Raw genomic sequence first — 22,638 nt, forward strand, 5'->3', positions numbered from 1 at the left:
CTCAAAAATTTCAACCTCCTAATACATTTCTATTTCTTCTATTATCTTACTACTCTTTCATCCTCGCGCTGATAGGTAATTACGTCTCCATCTCTTTTGAAGTCTTACAGATTCCACGGGATTAATAAGAAGATCTCGGAACAATGCGATTTCCAGTACAGTTGGTGGCGAACGTAAGAACTTTTGATGGAGCGCCACGCATCCGACTTCGCATAGAGAAAAAGATGTTCCCGGAAAGCGCAATTATCCCTGGATTAAAGAGGAATTCCGACAACTAAAACTTTCTCACGATCATTTTCTCATCTTGCGTCCACCGTGCGTCACCGATTCGTTTCATTTCCGGTTCCTCGAACAATCGCTAACAACACCCCTTTCACCCAATATTTCTGCATCTCCCTCAACGGAGCCGAAAGTTCATTCCTGCGATTCAATCCCCGATTCCAACTTCTCTCTCTCGTCCTTCTTCTTGTAAATTTTCTCCTTCTCGAGCAAATGTGCACTGGATCGATTACATCATGAGAAACATCATGAGAAAATCTGGAGCTCGATAAATGCTCGGTTTGTCTTGGATTTTTGTTATACGTACAGATATAAATAATAAAGATACATTGTAAAAATAATGAAAATAATTCGTCTATCTGACAAATTAGTTGTTAGTGATATGATCAAGCATTTAAATTAATGCATCTAAAAGCGATTAATTTATTTCTTCTAATGCATTTATCTTATTGGATATATATTCTTTTATACAGGGTGTTCCAGATTTAAGGTATCAAATTTTGTCAATATATTTTATGGATTTAAATAAGCAAAAAGAGTATTATATAAATATAGATCGTTTGTTGTTAATGCTTTATAAAGAAAAATTCAAAAGGATATTTATTACATAATATCAATTTAATTCTAAATATTGTTTGATAATTTATACTTTATACTATTATTCCTTTCAAATTCCATATTTTGTTCATAATTTTTTTATAAAGTGTATATTTATATAATATTTTTTTTACTTATTTATTTGAAAATCGTAAAATTGTTTTAATTGTTTCAATTTCTAAATATAATCTTTCCTGGCTAGTTATCCGAAGAATTTATCCAGACAAATTAGTTTGGATAATCAACGTTTTACAGTTTACTGTAATTGCAAATGGTGGAAAACTAATTTCGTGTTGGAACGTTCTCGAGGTATAATGAAATATTTTGATAATATTTTCGATGGAATGGTGCGTTGTACATGAGGCGAATAATACAATGCGAAATTGGAGAAATTACCATAGAAATGTAGGTTTACCGCGTATAAGAGGAAGCTGAATGTTTAAACCACTTGAATTTTTCTGTCGTGCGAACATTGGTCATATATTCGGCTTGACCCTCTCAATAACAATTGGTATGCGAAAAGTTTTCGAGAGTAATGCGGGATAACGGTGTACGTAATGAATAATGAATCACAGAATCGAATATATATTGCAACTATAAATTATTTGAATATTTTTTCCGTTTTTCAAGTTTGCAAGCAAGCAAAAATAAAATTAATTTTTCTTAAAATATTGAATTGAGCAAAGAAATCTTAAATAAAGTAATCTTAAATTTAAAGTAATCTAAAATAAATTTTAAAATTGTTTATTACAAGTTTACTAGAAGATATTGTTTAATTAAAAATATTAATAATTTTATTAATTCATTCTTTAATAATAATTAATAATAATTTGTCAAATCAAGATCTGTCTTGTAATTTACAATTTGATAATGAAATTTAATTAAATCAAGATTAACAGAAATAGACATTTAGTCATTTGAATTTAATATTTAAAAATTGAATTTATAAAATTCTAGGAAAAAATACAAAACGATGGTCATCTCTATATTAACTTGTTAATTAAGTAATTTTATTCCAGAAATGTATATTTGTGTGTGTGTGTGTGTAATTAAAATTAAAAAATGAGAATACATTTTTTGCAAAATTGATTTAAATTATAACAAAATTACAGTTGTTTGCAAAAATCAATAATTTTATTATTTTAATTCATTGATTTATTACATATATATACATAAATTTAAATATTCATAATTTCTTTATTAAAAAACGAAAAAAAACTCAAAAAATTAAATAGATAAATTTAATTTGTTTCTGCAGAATTTTTTAGAAAACAAGATAGACATATAGGCAAAAATCTATACGCAATATTTGAAAAATATTCCATCAATTATACTGTATGCACTTCTTTTCAAGTGAATTTTTTTATTTGTTTGTTTTTTTTTAATTTCGTTTTTGTGATAAAATATTCTAAAATTTTCAAATATTTACGAATATTTCTTTTCAATTTTCATTAAAATTTTAATTTCAATAGAAAACGACAATCTTTTAATTTCGCATGACGAATATACTCACAATTCAAACAAATTATTTATATTTCTTTACGAGGAACATACTTGTCAAACATAATTAATATTATTAATAATTAAAAACTTCATTTGAGATTTGATTGTTGCAGTAAATGAGCGATATAAATATTTGAAAACAAAAATATTTAATTGCAACAACTGTTTTACATAAATTAATTTCTAAATTCAGCTAAGAATGAGAATTACCATTCTCGTAAAATTAATTTTATCATAAACAATGTTCCATTCATTTGAAATTATCCATCTTATGATAGAATTAAAAATTGACATAATTTTCTCATCTAGACAATAAAAACTTAAGTTGGACATTTCTTCTTTTCAAACCTGAGATCTTGATTATTGTTTTTCTACACAATCATTCTACTCAAATTGAAATGACTGGCACAACTTTTGTGCACCGACCGCAGAGAGTATCCATCGCTTTTATTAAAGCTTTGGTTAAACGCGAAAAGCTACGAACATAACCGAACGCGATCGGGAAATTTCGGCTACACGAGTTCGTAGAAGAATCAAAGAATACGCGAAACGCGGATAAAAACATACATCATCTAAACTTGATGGATCGCGTACCAGCTTTCGAAATTCGTATATAAATTCGTTCTATCGTATTATACAAAATGTTTCTCGCCCAATACACAATTCAGTAGTAATAATTACAAAAACAAACGGAAGGTTATCGTGTTACTATTTATAATCGGTCCCAAACACACCAAATAATATTGACGTATACTAACCTCTCTGGAATACCTTCTCCATCCTCTATAACTATTTATGAATTACAATGAAACTGTAGCCAATTAATCATTGCGGTCACCGATGCGTAGCTCGCGTTGATTTATCGTTCTGGGACACGTTATGGATCAATCGTGCCATTTGACACATAGGACGAGTAAGTGAACGATCGAGCGAGTGAATGAACGAGTGAAAACCAGACGGAGAAAGAGAGAGAGAGAGAGAAAGAGGAAGAGAGGAGGAATCATCTAACTATTTGCAATCGGATTGAACGTTGCAAGTTTAAATCACGAACTCGAACGAAACCTGTTTTATGCTCTCGTCTACAATTGAACAGGTAACTACTAGAGGAAACTGTTAGAGCGAATTTTAAATAGTCGCAGTCTGAGCTAAGCTCTTAGTTTAGCCAGCGATTCGTTTGAAATACTCCGACGATTCTCACTCGGATCGTTTAAAATTCATTTCCTTGAAATTTTCTAAAACGAAGGGGAAAGAGAGAGAAAGAGAGAGATACTTTATTTGGCATTCCACTTCCGTTTCCTTCGGTTTTTCCACGAAGAAAATTTTCGTCCTCCTTTGGAAAGAAGGATACTCTCGTAAAAAATACACGGCATCCCGGTTATTACCTAGGAAAAGGAAAAGAAGATTTTCAGTATTTATGGCCCCGAATCAAAACGTCTCGGTAGATATACAATCGTTGTTCACCCATTGCTGGGAACAGTGGTCATCTTCTCAGTGGTATACTGGAAAAAGTTGTCACGAAGGTAATATCGTGGAATTTGTTATAACGAGCGATAAATAAGCTGAGAGAAAGAAGTTTCGTAAGAACTTAGAACGAAACGTTGTAAACCGTAATTCGTATCCGTAGCGAGACCACAGATGTTCGTATGTCCGAAGGAATTCGTGCTTCCTTGTAAAAATGCATCCTTGCGACGCGTTTGTTCCTCCATTTTGGATTTTTCGGACGTTGCAATGACAGGATTGAACGTGAGTAAATCTTTCAATGCTTGGACAAGAATGATGAACGAACGATGCGGAGGATAAAGTTGAGATTTCTGCGAATATTTACGACGCTTATAAAAAGAGGAAAATATATTTATAGAGAAAAAGTGAAATATTTTTTGTTTTCCAATATCGACAAAAGCAATTTTTTTGGTCGTATTACTCTTATTCGATATCTTGATTATTTCTTTTAAATTAATATAGCTCACAAGTGAAATAGGATATTTTGCAATTTTTTTGAAAAGACAATGAATAAAGATTAAATTAAAAAGCTGTTCAGGATAATATATGATATATTTTTAGCATCTCAATTAATTTATTAATGTTTTTTCAAAAGATTGTAAATCCTCTTTCATTTGTGACCAGGAACTTACTAAACTACTTACTAAAACTATGGTTGCATATCAATTGTAATCATACAATAAACTTTCATTAAACTTGGATAATTATATATTCTTATATGAAATTTGAATCAATAATAAAATAATTGTAATGTTGTATTAGAAAAAATATTCAACTTTTTGTCTATAACAGTACGATACATCGAATACAAGGATACATAAATTACTTAACAATATATATAGAGTTAGTAGTTGGTATCTCGATTCCCATGAGATATCGGAGTATCACGAAATATCTGAACTACACCAATACTCTATGAGTTATTATCTACGTTTTCATAATGTTTCGAGTAATGTTTTACTTTATATGGAGTAAAATTAAAAAAAAACATTAGTAAGTTATTTTCTTTGAAAATATATTTTCTTATACCAACATTTAAATTAAAAATATTATTACTATAACTAACATCATTAATTTTTTATATTATTTTTATTTAAATATTTTTAACCTCCTGTGAAAATATTATAAAATTAATTATACAAGGATAAAAATAACTAAAAAAATGTAATAAAATGTATAAAAAGATAAGAGAATTTGTATAATCTAAATATTTTATAAGTATGGATGTCTCATGGGTATCTTACAGCTAGTCTGCTTCCAGTTACTAGCTTTATATATTATTAAGTAACATATGCGTCCTTGTATGTCGACAAATGTACGATCCTCTACTTTAAACTTTTCGTTGATATCGCGAACGAGAAGAGAAGTTTGAACGAGTGAATCTTTCTACCAAACTTGGAGAAGGACAGAATTATAAATGAACAATGCAGGGTACGAAGCAACAAAGTTCAGATTCGTGCTGCCTTCGAAGAAAAAGAAGATTTTTACACAGAAGAAAGATTATTATTCGATAATAATAACAAAAATTATCAGATGTACATCATGTTCCTTATTATGTAAGAAAAGAAACAAAGAAAGATACTTTCAGTAAAATGTATGGTTTATAATTAATCACAATTGAACAAAATTTTAATTGCTAAATAAACAACTCTGTATAAAAGCTCGATATAATTAATTTGTCAAATTGATTTATAAAGACCCAATAATTATTATAAAATGTGAAGAAACGATTAATAGAATCACACATACCATATTTTTTTTTATAGTTATACAAATTTAAAAAGAGATATTGCTTAATTAATTAATATAAAAAAATAAGATCAAAAATCCTTCTTCAAGAACACATAATATATCTAACTGAATATAATTTATTAAATAAATACTGATAAAACTAAATTATCCTATATATGTGTAAAATCATCAGGAATTCATAAATGTAAATAGAGATGACATATCGTGGAATAATGGTGCAATTAATATCGTAACCTCTCAACAATTCTCTCAATTTTAGACTTTTCGATTCGAAATGAATCCAATCCTTTTCTTTACTTAAAGAATGAAATAACGAACATAAATAAAACAATAATAAATAGACAAAATAATGCAGCATCCAATATATATTCGCAATATCTCGTAAAACAGGAAGATCTCGCAAAAAGAGATGAGATTTTTGGGGATGACAAGTAACGATGATTAAATAACATGTTAATTATTCCGCAATTTCGTAGGATGTTGCGGAGTGTAAGCTTAAATGGTAAAAGTTCGTGAAGCGTGAGATAAGCTCGCGATAATCAATGCATTCCATTTCACGTGGCCTGGCGTGATATGGCATAGCATAGCGTGACGCAGCCAAGTATGTTCCCGCATTCATGCACTTTTGAACGTATTTCCTGTTTCTTGAGGGTCACAATTGAGGCTGCTCAGTAGAGGCTGGAAATTTTCAAGGACTGCTCGAAACTTTTCAAATCCCGCCCGCTTTCTTGCCGACGAATAAACGTCTCCCATTAAAAGACTAATTGCAAATCTTAAAGTCTTCTCCAAAGTATTGTCCAAAATTGAAAATTGAATATCATTAATCGATATTTTTTTTACTCGCTTTTCCACGCTTCTACGTTTTGAGCATCATATGTAATTGCGATTGATTACAAAAATATATAATAAAAGAAGAAAAATAGAATAATAAGATCAGGTGAAAAACGAGTACATTCATGATCTATCAAGCCTTAGATTCTTATTAATTATAACTTGAATGAAAAATTTAATTTGACGTATAATTTATCGACATATATTTATTAAATATAATTTAATGAAAAATTTTTAGATAAAAGAATTTCGTTTATTCATTGATCCTGTTAACGGGAAACTTTATATTGCTTCGTTTATCTCGAATCCTTATTCCTCCTTCCTGAAGATATTAATCAGATGATCCAAGGATGAAGAAAAAATTCTTTCTTTTTTGAAACAGTTTTCTTTTTCTCTCCCGTTCATCTCGATTTATTCGAATATTTAGATTAAGATTAATTTGTAGAATATTTAGACGAAGAAGTAATATGACCTGAATTGATTAAGCCCTCAGGGTATCCGAGAACCGTTTGAATTCGAATAGGAATTACTTAGGGAAATTAGTTGATTAACAAAACGCGTTTAATGTTATCCTTCAATTATAATATTATATAAGAATATATTATGTAAGTAAAAATGTTTTGCCATCTTTTGTGAGAAGGAAAATATAAGAAGTGTGGAAAAAAACTTTTTTTTTTTTTAAAACAAACTATTCTTGGTTTAATTTAAAATTATAAATTCGAATTTTATAAAAACCACGAATTCAAGAAATGAAAATCTCTTTTTCGACTTTTTTTATTTTAACGAATGAAAAGTAGAGATAGGATTATATTTAGATTTAACAAGAATTATGTTATGCTATGCGTATAATGATTTGAAGGAAAGAGAATGAGAATTATGAGAGATATTTTCATATCGAAATTAAAAATACTTTGTGAACACATTATAATTGAAGACAATAGATGCATAATTCTAAATGTAATCTACTATTTAATTTTAAGTTTCAATAATCATATTCATATTCGTTTGTAAAGAAGCAATGTAAATATATTACTTATTTTATCATATTATAGTTGCAATAATTCAAAATTTTTTAATTATTAAAATAAAAGAGAAATTGTTTCAACTTTTCAAATTTTGAAATATGATTTATAAAAATCTGTGTTTACAATTGAATATGAATATTGAGATTTAAAATTAAAAAAAGAAATAAATGATGTGGTAGATAACAGAAGAATTATACATACTTTGCGCATACTCGCTTCGATAACTATATTCTCACAATCATACAGAATTCACGAAGTATTTCCAAAAAAAAAAAAATGTTCATAATATTCATGATGAAAATTTCTTACTTAAGTCTCTATATTCGATAAAACTTTCTTAATAACTTGGTAATACATCTATTACTTAATGAATCTCTGAAATGTTCTTAAAAGTTTTAAATATAAAATTCACACACGATTGACAAAATTGTAATTTCTTTTTCAAAGTAATTTTAGATTTCTTTCGCAGTTGTTTGTAAGCTAAGTAACTCGGCCAGTTTGCTAATTATCGTATAATCCTCATCCTTCCAAGAATTCGCGAGCAAAGTAAAAACAGTTTAATGAGTTCCTGAAGAAGCAGAAAATCAAGAACGATTGTGTTTTCGATCGTTCATCGACAATTACGAATTCGAAAATAAAAAAAAAATCCTATTTTTCATCATTTTCATTTTCTAATCACAATCTCAATTTGATTAAGTAATCAAAAATAAATAGGAAGATGTATCTTTATGAAACAACAATAGAAAGAAATCTTTATTTAGTGATAGATATTTAACGATTCCATCTGTTTTCAAAACTAAACGAACATTTAAAAGAACATTTCATCAAGAATTTCTTCATGAATGGATTGCAAAAATTAATGCAGCATTGGCGAAAATATATTGCAGTAGATGATTACATGGAAAAATAAATATGTAACTTTAAAAATGAAGAATAAAAGTTTCTTCCTCTCCATTGTTTTATATAGAGATATAACTTTCCGTTCATTTTTTATCTAAATGAAGGCAAAACTTTTCGATCCACCCTCATATCTTTTTTTTTTTTTTTTTTGAACAACAAACGCGAGAAGGATCTGGAAGGAAACCGGAGGAAGAAGGCCGGAAATAATGCTGAGGAGGACGATTTAACGTTATTGGAATTTGATTTTCGGACGAGGGGTTCGATTTTCCGCCAAATACCGATTTCAAGTTTGAGCAGTCGATTTGTACCACGGTAAAGTTTTCCCAAATCTCCAAAGAAATCGTGGCCGGATTCGGTTTCCTTGATTTCCTTTCCGCACGCAGTCACGATAAATTTCGTTATCGGAAATGTACAAAAACTTTTGAACAACTTTCAAACTACCGTCTTACTTCCGGCAATCAACAACCGGATTACTTTGGGAACAGTTTTATTCGAGCGAAGAAAATATTAAGAAAATTCGATTCTTTGATCGACGATTCGGTTGAATGAATAAAAAAGAAAAGGCGGTAATACAATACTCTTTCTGTTTCTTTGTAAATTAGAATGATCGTGGAATAGTTTTTTCAGAGAATCTCACCAAGAGAAACTCGACAGAAATTTTCTGATCCTTTTTAATTTAAATCGTTCGTTTTCTTTAATTACTTTAATTATTAATTTAAATTTCCATCAATATTTTTATTACGCATTGTATGTATTAATTCTATTAATTTTATTGTTCTGTTTTTGAATTTATAAAAATAAACGATAAGATATCTAATCTAAATATAGATCACGTTCTTAATATAGCCACTCGTAATATCAATGTAAATATTATTTATCACTTTTGTATTTAACTTACTTAAGTATGTGTGTTAAGTACGTATAGAGAAACATGATTGAAATTGCAAAATTGTTTTATAATTAGTAATTAGGAAAGAAAAATTTTATTTTAATTTTATTTTAGAACTTAGTGTAAACTTAATGTATTGTTAAGTGTAAAAGTTTATTGAATCGCAATATTTTTACATCACATTCGAATAAATCTAAAAATTCGATGAATTGCACATCTATTAGAAGTGTTTGATTAGTAATGTACTTAAGCAGTTTAATTGATTCAAATATTTTTCTCAAAAATAGCGTTTTTCTTTTAACATATATTATGTTCTTAATATGTGTATAATATGATAATTACTGAATGATGAAGATACAAAATTTATGAAGCTCAAAAAATTTTATTTTATGGTCAAATAAATTGAATTCAAAATTATATGATTCCAAAAATTGGAGATGACCATAAAATCTCTTCTATTTCTCAAAAATTTACATCATCCCATGTTTTTCGAAATTTAAATTTCAATAATTTTAATCCATCCATATATGGAGATGCGTTTGAAAAAAATATTTTATTTGAATATGAATTGCATAAAAAAATATTGTGTAAAAGAGGAATCAAATTCAGCTACTGTATATATTTTAGAAGAATTAAAAAATATAAATGTATTGAAAAAAATATGCATTTTAAATATTCGTACAGAATATGCATGATTTTAATAATTAACATTTTTTACGAAATAATTAACATATGTATTTTGTAATTGTAGAGTAATTAAATAATTAATACGTATTAAAAATAATCGTGTAATAATGAATATAAAACAGGAACTTTCTAATACTAAGAAATTAAAATGAAATGAAATATGATAAAAATGAAATTAATTCGATTTTATTTTTGTTAATTTTCATTGTTACAGAGATGAGACGATCCTAACGAACGATATTAAACAACAAACAACTTTCCTCATTAAATCAAAATGTAACAATAAACGTAATATAATCAACTCGGGAAAATGCTACATTTAATTATAACAAATTAAATTTATAATATAAATATCGTATATCCTTATATACATATATATATATATATATATATATTTTTATCTGTTTATTAAATTTATCTTATTTTACGTGAAATCATTATAATTAGTATAGTAAAAGTAAATAAATATAATCATGAATGGCTGCTATCTATAATGAGTTTGGAATAAATTATTTCGTTTATGTTATTTTACGTCAAATCATTGTGATAGTAAAAGTAAATAAGGTAATGAGAAAACAGTATAATATATTAACACACGAATGACTGCTATCTATAATGAATATGACTTTGGAATAAATTATTTCGTTTATGTTATTTTACGTGAAACCATAGTAATAGTAAAAGTAAATAAGGTAATGAGAAAACGATATAATATATTAACATAAATGGCTGTTATTACTACCAATGATCTTGAAATAAATTATACGATATCTCACGGTATTACAATTAATTTTTTTTTCTTATTTCATTTTTGACAATTATTATACTTCAATACTACAATCTTTTATAAATAAATATACAAAGAAAAACGGAAAACAATTGAAAAAAAATCATATAGCATATTCTATGATGTAACTAATCTTAAGTAATACCTTTAAGAAATTTCTATTTCGCGAATTATGGAAATCTATTTAGAAAATCAATTATCAATAATCAGAATAAAATAGTATCTCAATGAAGTTCGAAGGAAAATGAGAGAAATAGGTTTAATTTAGAGGAGTCTTATTTAAAGGGAGCACTATACTGTCCAGAATAAAAGTACGATTTTCACTTACAAAATCGAAACCAACGAAACAGAGACGCACAATGCCGATTCGAAGTCTTCTTCTTATGCGAACGGAAGAAGCGTGTTTCATGAATTTTCCGGTGACGCGACTTTCATAAAACATTCACATTCGAAAAGGTGCATCGCGACGCGGGCCATAATCTTTTCTTTTCTTCTCCTTCGTGTCACCCGTATTCCTCCTTTTAAAATAACAGGATGGTCGACGCTGGTATTCCTCGTATTCTCTCGCCGACAGTGCATGCGAATTGTGTGTTCTTCATCTGCGACTTGGTGAGCGCACGGAAGACGGAAGCATTTTGTACGGCACGATGAGGAAAGTGGAAAAAGTGGTGCATGTATTTTTGAAAAAAAAAAAGAAAACCTCCTCGACCCTTTCCTTTTCTCTCGACGCGATGGAAGGGGGAATGGAATCGAAAGTATCTAACAGAAATCGAAAGCAAACAGCTAAGTTAAAGAAAATATCGAAAAAGGATTAATATCAGTATCATGTATAGGCGAATTTTGGATACACGATGGAAAATTAAATTTTAAGGGAAATTTTGTATATTCGAATGATAGGATTCTGATTATTTAAATGTTAATTGAGCTTAAAAAAAAATTTGCACTTAAAAAAAATATTTTATGAAATATTTTTTCGTATATGAAAATAAATTGTTGTGAATTATATAACTGATGAAAGGAATTATATGACCGTCTATTATATGAATTACAAATTTATGCTTCAATAAATTCATATAATAAAGTATAATATATAATATAATGTAACTATAATTAAAAAATGCATATTTATTTTAGCTGCAAATTGTAAATTGTAGCAATATGAATACGCAAGAAATAATGGAATATTATTTTACTTTATCATAAATTAACTTAATGTTCGTTAATGTTTTAAAATTGTGATATAAACATTTCCTGTTTAATATATTCTTTTCTTTTTTTCTAATTTTCTGTCTAAAAAGATAGAAAACTTTTTCAATATAATATCGATCGTTAATTAGCATCTTGAAAATTTATGATTTAAAAGCACGATTATAAAACAAATATCCTAATGCAATTCTAATCGAAAATTATAACATAACAAATAAATAAAAAAATATTGCTTTATTTGCCTATTACAAAATAAGGATATAAATAAAAAATGGTTGCAATACAAGAATGGGACATCAAAAAATAATTTATTATAGAATAATAATCTTTAATCTTTAATAAAATCCTTAATTTTTATCATATAAAATAATACATAATAAATAATGATATAAAATAATATTATTGTGATATAATAATTTGATAAAAAGAATTCAATAATTTTTAATTATTTCTTTAATATTTTATGCATACTTTCATATGCATAAAATACATTTCATTTCATTTAATATTATAATTTAATCCAATGAAATTTTGATTTTTTATCTATATTATTTACAATATTGTCTTTGTAATAATAATTTTGTTGTTATTTATTTATAAAGAACAAATTTTTTTCCAATAATGTCACATAAATAAGATTATTAATAATAATAATTATTTATTAATTATTAATAATAATAATAACGTAAAATATAATTGATGATATAAAAAATTTTACTGTAAATTTCACAGTTCGTGAGTTATCGTATTTCAAAAGAAGTCAAAATATTACTTTTGATTCTCTACATTCTCATACTGCTTTCTATTTTCGCCAAGACTTTTCTATTTTAGAAATCGACAGAAATGTATACAGTCGTGATCAATCTATTTCGTTATTAATATTCGTACATCCGTTTCATTTCAATCTGTCTTGCAAACTGGCCTACTTTCCAAACGCAAAGGAATTTGCCGCGTTTCATCGATCAGAGAGAGAAAGAAAGAGAGAGAGAGGATACGTTTTTAAAGTAACCACACCAAATGGAAAGAATTCGCGGGAAAATGGATGTAACTTTGTAAATTGCGCTTAAAATCCTTTAACACGATGACTTTTTTAAGGATACACGTTTTCTTTACGTGTTGTTTCTGTTATGAAAATTCTATTTTCTTTTCCTTATCATATGAAATCATACAACAAGAGAAGAAAGAAAAAAAAAGTAATAATAGTTGAGTAATAATCGAGATTTTTATGATCGTAAGGAAGAATATATATTTTCGTTGAACCGGAAACGAACTGCTTTATTCACGACGATTCTACATTGATGTAATAGATTAATTTTATTGAAAAATAATAGCATTTGAAGAGAGCGCATTGTGGAAGAATCTTAGGCGAAAACGATCCATCGTCACTTCGTTCGTTCTCACTTTTCTTCTTCTTCCACACATATTTTCTTTAAAAACTCAATTTATTCCCGCCACCCTCGTATCCATCTTTTTTTCCTCCCCTTCCCTCCAACGCTTTTCCAACTTTAACCGCGAAAAGGATATTGAATCAGATAAGCGACGCCTCACGAGGAAAATGAAAAGTTGACGAATCAGAAGGGGAAAGATGAAGACGAGAAAGAAGAATTATACTGCATCCGGGACAAAAATGGGGCAAGGCTTTAAGGTGCATGCTCATTCACGGAATGGTGTATATATATATACTATATTATATATATATGTATATACACGTGTATAAAAGGACTGCGTATCTTTTTCGACTGTCGAATAAAGGAGAAGAGAGAGAGAGAGAGAGAAAGAAAGAGTCAAAATAAATATAGAACGAAGAAAACCAAGTATACGTTGACCTGTTCGTGGTTTCTTTATTGCTTTTCGCGATAAAGCTCACGCTAAAGACCAACCTTCAAAGCGGTTCTTCGTTGGAGGAATTACGTGACTTTCTTCAACCGGTTTTTAAATTTCCTCGAAATTCTCGTCCTCGGCTATTATTGTATAAAGTGATTCAGAGATACATGTCAATATTCCATAAATGAATCTGAATGTTAAAATAAGTAAAAAATATAATATGAAATGTACAATCATCTCGGAAAATAAGTTTACTTTTAACTTTTAAGTTAAATTATTGCTGCAAATCGATTAAAGTTTGTATGTGAACATTTAAATAAATGAATTTTTAATACGACAAAGATAATATAAAAAATTTTTTGAAAAAAGTAATAAACTTCATAGAATTCTGATTTAAATTCAATAATTTAAAAAGAATTGTTAAAAAATGATAAATATATATAATATATATAATAATAATACATATATATAATAATAAAAAATATCACGTTTGTAATTTAGTTTTATTGAAATATATAATATCAATATATTTAATATCAATTTTGAATTTTAAATATTTATCTTTAATCTATTTTTCAATGATAAAAGCTGTAATGAATAAAATATGCATTTTTAATTTTGTTTTTATTTGTTCGTTATTAAAAAATCAGTTCATTAATAAAATATTTATCATAAATCATAATTACAATTTTCATATTCATGCTGATCATTAATTTACTTTCCCACATAATTTTATGTTCTATATATAGATAACTTAGTTTTCAAATTATAAATAATTAACAATACTACTTTGTAGTATGAAATGAAAGATGTTATTATGCCTTACAATTAATACTTCTAACCTTTCAAATAATATGAGTTTCAAAACTATCAAAGTATAAATAAACTATGAATTTTCGATGAAATTTGAATAAATTACTTTATTAATAATGATGAATTTTTTTAGAAATAAATTTTACAATTTTGATAAATAATTTGATTTTATTCAATTTGATCTTATTCAATATACTATATTGTTAAATTGTAAAAGAAAATTCTAAAACGTAGATTTATAATTTGTTAAATTGTTAATATTGTTAAATTATTGTGCAAAAGAATAAGCATTTATATTTTTTAAATAATCTCCATTTTGCATTCCTATTCGTGAATCATGCACATTATTTATTTTCCTTAAATATTAAATGTTTAAAAAAAAATAAAGATCTAGTGAAGATCTTGAAAATCAATAGAATAAAACATAGTAATTTTTTTTAATCATTCTTGACTCGAAAATTAAAGATTGCACAGTATACGTTTGAACAATGCTTTTTATTTATTTCAGTGTATAGATTCATCCCTTGAAAGGACAAGTATCTTGTTCATAAGAGCAATATTTTGATATTTATAATTTAATTTAATCTGCTTCGAGTGTAATTTATATACTTTCAATATATTTTCATTTATATATTTCGATATTTCAATCAATAGCCCTTTACACAAAGTGCCCTGCGAACTGTGAACAATCGATTGGAGGAAAAGTGATTCTACATGCAACAATGAATCGCAAAATTTTTTTCATTTAAAGCTTTGTTTTCGAATAAATCAAATTTGACAATTTTTCAAATACAAATAAAATCAATAGATGACTATTTTACACAGAAAAAAAATCTATTTATTTGAAAAGGAACGAAAAATATAAAATATACATAAATATACATACATATACAAAGAATAGTGTATATTTTTTCATTTTATATTTACCCGTATAATTTTAAAATTACATTCTGTGTATCGAAACTGATCACTTGATTTTGTACTTTTGTACATGAAAGAAAAACATCTGCTTTCGTGATCGATTTTCAAGAATACTATAACTCAAAACGCAAATCCTCCCTCGATACTCTAACCCTCTCTGATCCTAATTCCCTATTCTGACGGGTAATTAACACGATTCCCATTTGTCATAGTCGCGATAAACCATTTTGCAAATCGCCATTGTTTCAACAGACTCGCTATTACACATCCTGCCGGTCATTGAAGCAGATTTCGAACAGCCTAATCGAAATTCGTGCGTAAACTTAACTCAATCATCTTGACGAATCATCTTTTAATACAAAAACTTTATGGATCCATCGATGGAATTCGACAACACGATCTGACTCGTGTTAATAAAGTAACAATAAATATCGAGCTTGGCCAGGGAACACATCAAACGTTCGAGCAGTTCTGGGTTTGTCTTTGTCGCCGAGGCAATCGATAAAGCTTAATTGACTCGAACATGAGAGAGCATTCGTACGTTACATCGACTTCGTCGGTGAACCGGGTCACGGTTTCAACTATTCCGAAATTTTCGAGGGCTGTTAGAGTCGAACCATGTTAGAGAGAAACCCGATCGTGTGCGATTACCGCCACTGTTTCACGAGTTTTTCGTGCGCGGAAAAATCGTTGAAGGAAGCTGAAAGCTTTCGAGAAAACGTTTACCCTTATCCTCTTCCTTATCCTTGTTGAATAAAAATTATTTCTAAATTATTATTCAATTATACTTTTGCATAATATCAATTATTTTCTACGTCTGTTTTTTTTTAAATTTTAATTGAAGTTTCTTATCCGAATTAACTGAACTTTTTAACGGAGGAATTAATATTTAACGCGTTCGCGTGCTTTGAGAATTCATGTTTCGAGGAAAATTGCATCGAGGAATGTAATGCGAGGACAAAATTCTTTTTTTTCTTTTTCTTTTTTTTTTTTTTTGTTGTTCCTAATAGAGAACAATTCGTGTTTCAGGGAAAATTGCACAATGAAATGGAATGTAGTGTGCAACAAAATTCGTTTTTTGCTACGCATGAATTTTAATAAAGAGCAAAAATTGCCTTCTATAATTATGAATTATAATCACCCACAGATTTTTATTTAGATTATATATCCCTTTATTTAAATATTTAATTTCTCTTAATCTGTTAAAATTCGAATTTAATCAACGAACCACTTAAAAATTATTATTTTCATTAATAATAACGAGAGTAACTTTCTTCTTCATATTCACATTGTATTTACATCTTTTATAATTCATTTCCAAAACTAATAAATTTAAATAAGATAAGAATACTCGATAATATAAGAAAAATTAAAATCCTCAAAATCTTTGTTTAAAAAAAAAGAAAGAAACCAGAAAATTTTTTGCATACGAGATCTGGAAGAAGATTGAAAAGAGGATCCTTCTCTAAAAAAAATGATCCTATTCTTTTCCATTCCATTTTATCGTGGATATATAACAGTGGGAAAGGGGACGATTAAAAAGAAATATGTCGAAATATGTACGCGGAAGTATGCCGAAGAAGAAACGTATTACGTAAAACGAATATAGACAATTGACTGCACAATAGGCCGGATAAAGGGGTTACCATGACGAGTGTTCCGCGATTTAAATCATCGAATATGCACCGCTCCCCATTATACACGCTCCAAGTGACGAATTAAACCTCCAATTACAGCTTCGATTAATGACCACGGCTGCGGCCGGACAACAAGAGGATTTTTCAAACGGGATACCGAGCGACAAATGATTTTTCCTTTTTGTTCTCTCTCTCTCTCTCTTTCACTCTCTGTTTTTTTTTTTTTTTTATTTTATTTTATTCCAAACGTTTATCGCGTTACCAACCGAGTTTTTCGCAGCAACGAGGTGAGATGAAATAACTCTCGGTGATTAATCATCTAGTTAAAGAAAAACTTCCATCCATGGGAATGAACGCAAGCGCACAAGCCAATGTGAAATGTTTCCATGCGATATTTTACGATTTCTACGCGCGTTAAAGAGTTGTAATATTTCATTCAGGGTATTGTCGCGTGACGAGGACCTTGTTCACGGAGCCCATCTTGATTATCTTAATTGTATCAAGTGATTCTTTTGAATAATTCAAGTGCGATGGGGACGAAACCACGGGTAAGGAAATTATTCGAAATCCGATCGGAGAAATTATATTCAATGAAATCGTTGTTTGAAGGTTAATATCTCTGTCTATATCCCTTCTTTTTCTTCTCTTTGTCTTTTCGTCTCTCGTTTGAAGAACGCAGAATGGAAATTTGATGAAATTCAGGCTAGAATTTAGACGAAGAATTACGAAAACGGTGGCGATATTTCATTAGTCGAAAACACGATGATCAATAATAAAATAATCTATGGAACGATTACTCGCAATAGGACAACGACGCGTCATATTTCCCGGGTTGGAAGCCGCCTTAGGGATCATAGTGTAACTTAAAATTGAACTCGCGCCATTATTGAGTTATCGTGTAATTGTATTTGATTAGGAAACAAAGATTCTTTTTTTTTTAAATTATACAGTGTCTCTGATTTCGACTTTATTCGTAAAATGTTTTAGATAAATGATGTCAGACAAACATATTAATTCTGTTTTTTTAATACGTATTCTCTTTAAAAGAATATTGTTCTTGTATATAAAAATTATTAGTTTAGAAGATATTTCAATTTCAATTTTGTAAAACTTGAAGTAAAAAAGAATCACTTTGCATATTCCTCTTACTTCTTGTACAATATTAATTGTTAGGTATACATGAGTTAATGTTTTTTTTTTTTATAGAGAATAGAGCCGTATTGATTAATATATTAAAAAATATATAATTTTATTTAAGGAAACAAAGTTGACTTTCACATGAACTTTACGCATCCACTCATGGAAAAATTAATAATACAGGAATACGTCTCCCTTGACATTATTCAACTTTTATCCGAAACATTTTCTATTACACCGTAATAAACACTGAGGAAATGAAGATATCGAATGAAATATCTTTTTTTTTATTCTCTATATCGAAAACTATAATACTTAATCAATTTTAAATCTGATATTAATTATATAAAAAAGCAGATGAATAAAAAAGAAGAGTATATTTTAAACTGATCAATTTTCCACATCATTGTCAACACGATGAGTACATTAATACATTAAAAGAAATATATATCGATATGAAAATAAAAAAAAATGCGAGATTACTTTGCAATTTTCGAAAATACGTTTATTTACACAAATATCAAACATACGCTTACGATACATCTACTCGATACCATTTAATTTTACCCCATAAAATTTCATACATCCACCGATTAAAAGCTATGGCTTAAAACCCAGCTGCGTCAAATCCCCTAATATATTTTCTGTGTGCATCGAAATTGTGAATACATTAAACGAAGGGTATTCGATCTCCACGCTTCGTGTTACATTGTGTACAAATACAACTCGTCCCAGATCGTTCCGATTAAAAAAAAAAATTCCTCATGATGAAATTCATGATGAAATTGTTGACGGTTCGTAACGAGTTCGAAATTTTCAAACAAAGATCTTTCAAGCGCGTGTACGATCGTTCAACGAACAACAATAATAATAAAATGTCTATAATGCACAGTCAATAAAAGTTAAAACGGTTCTACATTCACACACAGATTGTGAATTGAAAGGGGGAGGGAGTAAGGGAGGAAGAGGAGGAGGTGGAGGTTGGAAACGCGGTTTCGAAAGGAATGATTGGCAATTTAATAAAGTTCTTTAGTTTTTCCAGGGGGAGGAACGATAACCGGTGATGATAACACTCACCGTCAATCCAACGTCACGCTCCCAATAGTCGTCCAGTCTTCTCTGTTCGAGCCCCGGCCGTCGAGAGCACACCGAGCGTCACATTTTTGGTCGTCTGTTTCCGGTAATCGGCCCTTCGATCGATCAATTTTGACGGGTTGTCGGGCCAGAGCGGATCATCAATTCCTATCGTGGACTATGTCGTCTGCGCAAAAAAAAGAAAAAGGAAAAAGAAAAGAAAGAAAGAAGGAAAGGGTAATAAGAACGACGTCAGACGAGGAGGGAAATACCTCCTCGAGGTACGAAGCCACGTGGTTTAATCGGCGTTAACCGATTTCGCCGATCGATACGTGAAATCGAATCTCTCCCCCACCCTCGGAGGGAAGCGAGCAACGTAACGACTCGTGACAACGAATTGGATTTATATTCGTTCTGTCGGACGAAGCAACGAGACAACAGAAAAATTGGCCCAATAAAACTATAAATGACTGGCAGTGATTTATCTTCCGCCGGATCGATTCGCGCCGATTCTAATTCGAATCCAGCTCTGACTCTCTCTCTCTCTCTCTCTCTCTCTCTCTCTCTCTCTCTCTCTCTCTCTCTCTTTGTTATTTAGATTTAGACAGAGCCATCGATTCGAGCTTTCGCCCGATTCGTATTTATTTTACGATCTCGGGATTGAAATGCTTGTGTGTACTTCATAAAGCAATGTAAATGTGTTAATTTTATATATAAACGTATTGATCAATAGCCGACATGGAAATGAATGACATTGAATCATTTATTACGAAAGTTATGTAAATCGGATCTTTCTTGTATTTGTTTCTTGTATTATCTCATTGGGATAGTTAAAATTTTGTATCTTCATCGAATTAAAAATATTATTAAAGAATAGCGAGTTTAATTCATTTACCAATGAATTTAAATGGATATATGTAAATTTTAAACTAACTTTGTTTATGTATATAAGATATAGTAGGATATAGTAAATATTTTTACTGTATGTATATAAGAATAAGAAAGTATTATTTAATCTCAATTTTTTTTATTTTAATTATTATTTTTATTTTAATTAGATTAGATTTTGTTTATTTAAGTGTAATTGTAAATAAGAGGGAAAAGCGATAATGTGGAAAATGCTGGTAAATTGGTAACCTTCAATAAAATCAATATTAAACTGATATCTGTAATTTAATATTGGAATATATTGTTTAGCAAAAAAAAATGACATTTAACAGATTTCAAATATATTCAGTTTTTTAAACATTTTCATGAAATCAAGAAATTTTTTTTTTAATATTTTATATATCATTTAGATAGTTTGATATTTATTCATTGTAATAATAAATTTTACAAAACCTTTTGATTATTTATAAATATAATAAAAAAACATTACATTTACTATTGCTTATATTTATATTAGTAATGTCATAGTTCATACTTTATATTAATAATAAGAAAAATAATAATAATATTAAATTTACTAAATATATTTGTAATTAAATGTTTTTCTTTTTATATGAATGTGAAAAGAATTAAATCAAAATTAAATTTAAATCATTTAAATGCATTAATTTTGAAATAACAATAAAAAAACTAGAGCTCCACATTACCACTTTTTCCTATATATTACACAATTTTATTCTTTAGCTTTTCTCGGTATTTAATTAGATCACGAAAAGTGGACTTGCTCCACTTTCAAAATAAATGAACGTTCAATGCCAATTAAAGAACTTAATATTGATAAAAGAATATTAATATCTTAAAATATAATAAGGAAATTATTTATAAATAAAAAGTTCATACTGAATAATAATAAATTCTTCATTTTCTCAATTTTCATCAAAAATGGATTTATTCTACCTTTATAATAAATAGTTCAATTTGTAATTTTGCTTTCTTAATATCATATCAGTTATAAACTTGATATTTTTTTCTTAACAATTAATTTTTATCGTCCAATCTTATAAAATTCTAAAAAATAAAAGTATTTATAACTATGTTATGATAAATTTATAACCGTGATAAACTAAGATATGATAAAGTATATTTCTTTTTAAATTAATTTATGTTCTAGATTAAATTTATGTTTTATGCCAAAAGAATTGATATAATAATATATATAATTATAATAATTACATTTTTTAATAATATTGTACGCTATTATTATGTTTACAAATTATTATTGAATACAAATAATTATTTGTATTTATATAACATCATTATATTACAATCATATTTCATAATCTGAGACATATTGTTGTTATAAGTATTTGAAAATTGTACAAATAATTGAAATAAATTTCAAACCTTACAACTTATGAAACTGTTGATCAATCAGGATTGTTTAAAGCTTAACGAGCTCCTCTTACATTAATTAATCCTGCTTGATCAGTAACCGACTAACATGAGTCTGAATACTACTTGATTACCAAGTATAGACTAACTGATTGCTTCCAACTCTGATTGCTAACCAAATTCCTAATACTGATTTCAATCCTTAACTTTAGTTTTCATTAACAACTAATCATTATCTTTTGATCATAAATCTGATTATTTACGCTTGTATCCTGTTATAAAATTATTTATAAATTTTTTTCACGTAGAGTCAATTACATTTCTTCTTTTTCCTCTTATTTTTCTTACATGAATAAAAAATGGAAAGACAATTAAAGGTGACAATATTACAACATTCATTTAAAAGTTTGCTTAAGAATGATAAATTGATTTATCATTATTATTTATAGTGAAAAATAATTCCTACAATTGGATGGATTAATTTTTTTGTAAATGTGTAAAAATCAAATATACTTTTTTATGTATTAATCAATATATCTTAATATTTATCATGAAAAATTCATCTTATTTAATTTATTGATTTATATCCAAAAATCATTTAAGAGTGTAAGAGATACTTTAATTTCCATTCCATTGCTATAAAATATAAATCATTTTCTTATAAATTATAGAAGCAATAGGCATTTATCTACAAAATATATAATAATAAAATGTGCTTTTTATGATAAATTAAGATAATATCATGATAAATGAGTCTGTACGTGTTAAAAGAAATACTGAAATATTAAATCAAAATCATAAAATACTTATTCTTAATATATTTTCTTCGTTAAATTTATCTTATTCTACAGTCGAGAATTATAGATTTAGAGAAATCGCAAATTATTTAGAAATTGTAATTAAAAAAGGAAAAACATTGTCTCGAAATATTAAAAAGAAAATAAAAATTCTTGCAAACAAAAAGCATACGAAAGAATTTCTTTCTATCTCTTAATT

The 22,638-nt window shown here is 27.9% G+C and overlaps 1 protein-coding gene across 1 annotated transcript in view; it reads right to left on the reverse strand.

The window, feature by feature from the left end:
• Positions 1–22,638, reverse strand: part of LOC122720731 (tyramine receptor 1) — a 76,945-nt gene that overhangs the window by 17,979 nt on the left and 36,328 nt on the right.

Source organism: Apis laboriosa, unplaced genomic scaffold (assembly GCF_014066325.1).
Source record: "Apis laboriosa isolate Shangri-la unplaced genomic scaffold, ASM1406632v1 scaffold1321_cov151, whole genome shotgun sequence".
Classification (NCBI taxonomy): domain Eukaryota; kingdom Metazoa; phylum Arthropoda; class Insecta; order Hymenoptera; family Apidae; genus Apis; species Apis laboriosa.